Genomic DNA, 2,858 nt, shown 5'->3' with positions numbered 1-2,858 from the left:
CTCTCTCTCTCTCTCTCTCTCTCTCTCTCTCTCTCTCTCTCTCTCTCTTTCTCTCTCTCTATCGCACTTTTTCTCTCTTTCGTTCTCTTTCTCTTCAGATCGAACTCGATCCTTCTCCGGTTGCCGGTTGCCGGCCGGCAGAATTGCCCACTAGAGGTTCATCGTGGTCCGCCACCGCCACCATCACCATCACCGCCGCCACCGCCGCCGCCACTATAGAGGGAGAGTGGTTCGCCAGGTACGAGGGAGACACAAAAAGGAAAAAAGAACACATTCCAAAGGCTGTACCTGGTCCATAACGAATCCCATACGTTGAGCGAGCTACGAACAACCAATGACCCCTCTTACCGATCTCTCGCGCTTTCGCTCTCTCTCTCGTTTCACTCTCCTTTCTCCTCTCATCGCGTTCTCGCTCTCCTCCGAATCTTTCCCCAACTCTCCCATCGCGCTCGCTCTCACATGATTTCAACGGCTTCACATATTCTGCAGCTTCTCTGCCTTCTTTTGCCCGCTCGTTTTCTCTCTCTCTCTCTCTCTCTCTCTCTCTCTCTCTCTCTCTCTCTCTGTCTCTCTCTCTTCAACTTGTACTTCATCTCGTTCTCGCACACGAATCTCATATGTATATACTGGGTGATCGAGGTGAAGGCTCGACCTCGTATGTACCTGGATAGACACGACTCTCGCGAGGATCTTTCGACGAAGATCTACCGACGTCACGATCCCATCGGCGGGCCTCGGTGTTCTCTCAAGCGTTTTCGAGACGCGTCAATACCTAGCGAGATGAATCTCCTGATGGGGAATCCCGGGGTGAATGAATTTTCGACACGGCTCTCGTCATGATCGAAGGGTACAAGAAGTAAGCGCGTGCGTGTTAGGAAATGCAAATTTCTCTGCTGTTGAATGATCCAGACGTACGCACGCCGTCGCGGTCGTGGCTCTGATTCGTCGAGGACATCGTTGCAGCGAAGGGGGTCGGAATCTTCACGCGTCCCCCTTTTATCTCCGCGCGACCCTTCCCGAATGCACCAAGCCGTTCAACCCGTCCCAACGTACCTTGCGTGGGAATTTCTCGCGTGTATTCAACGAGAGACTTTTACCTCTTTGGCGAACGATTCCGCGAGATTGTATCATGCCCGAACATTGATTTCTCCTCTGCCCTCGCGGAATTCGGAACGTAAAATGAATTCGCTCGCGGTGCCGACGAGTGCCGACTCCTCGTCGGATAATAATCAGCCGGCGCAATATGTTGCGGAATGTAATTGCGGCTCGGTGAGCGCGATACTTTGACCCGGATGCATCGCTCTGACCGTAGAGAGAGAACGAGAGAAAGAGAGCGAGAGAGAGAGAGAGAGAGAGAGAGAGAGAGAGAAAGAGAGAGAGAGAGAGAGAGAGAGAGAGAGAAATTGCGACACGCGACTCTCCACGTCCGCACGCTTCTCGCTCATTAATCGGCGGACTGAGCGTGACACGGAAAATAATCTGCGTTACTAAACTCGGAACGGCTTGTTGGAACCGTGGGGTCTCACACCCCGGCTTTCCGGACTACTCCTCCACAAGAGGTCCGTCAAGAATTTCTATCCTGTATCGCAGCGCTTGCGTTTTCGCAGCGAGAGCGCGGAATACACGAATGTAAAAGCCGTGTCGTATCTTCCATTACAACGGGCGGCGTTCTCCGGCTATTACATATTCCGCGGCTATCGCGGTAGCCACTATATTACCATTTGCGCGAAAAACAACCATCCACTGTGTGGCGGATCTCGACAATGTTTAACGTAAATTCTGCCGAATGGCTTCTATCGCGCTGCGAGCTTCGTTAATTTCGTGGCGGGACACCTCCGTGCAAACGCCGCGTATACGCTGGCAGCATGGAAATTGACGACGTTGCTTTGAATACAAATGGTTTTTCGAACAAAGCGACATCGTAATAATTCGTACAATCGTTTTCCTTCGACGGAATGGATTTGAAGAAAAAAAGGAAGCTTAGCTATTCTCCTTTTACCGTCGGATGCGACAGCCATTGACGTATTATTCTTTGACATCCGTATGGTTTTCCGTTTTGTGGGAAAGGCGTTGCCGTGTGACAGAAGGTATGCCGCAGAGTTTGCATCGGTGTGGTGCACAAATATAATTTCGGTGTGGTTAGAGTTCACGATGAAAGTGCAATCTGCGATGATCGACGCGCACGAATTCTCGTCAAACGATTTAAGCCGAGCTTGGGACAGATTCTTCTGAACATCATTAGTGGCATATTTTGTGTGCGAACAGAACGCGTTCTTTGATCGGTCATGAATTGCACATTTAATCCTGGAATGAAATGAATTTTCATTTTATTACAATTTATTACAATTTATCAATTTTAAAATATCTAATATATATTTGTATAGTAAATATATCTATACTTGTATTAAAATATATATTTTCATAACAATTATAAATATACATATTAAATGAAAATAAAAAATAAAAATCTGAATCATTTACTTTTATGTCGCAGGTAATGTTTGACATTCACTAAAAATATAAAGTCATTTTTAGTGGCGATCTGTGAGGTGTGAAAATACATACATAACTGTATTGTATACTTCGAGATATTGCTCCGTCTTCTCCATGGTATCCGATTTCCTCTTTACACACGATAATTAATTTTAACGATTTAAGATTATATTCACCCGGTAATCTTATACGTCGTCGAAACCGCACGATACATTTCGTGACCTTGCAGGTATGCTATTCGGTTTCTTGAAAATTTTCAAGTAAAAATTGTGTCATTATTTATCTTTCGTCATTAAACACAATCGCCGCATTATTTATAAAGAAGGGTTATCACAAAATGATAAACTTACTACTGCTACGATAGG

This window comes from Atta colombica, unplaced genomic scaffold (assembly GCF_001594045.1).
Source record: "Atta colombica isolate Treedump-2 unplaced genomic scaffold, Acol1.0 scaffold126, whole genome shotgun sequence".
Taxonomy (NCBI): Eukaryota; Metazoa; Arthropoda; class Insecta; order Hymenoptera; family Formicidae; genus Atta; species Atta colombica.
This window is presented reverse-complemented; position numbering follows the sequence as displayed.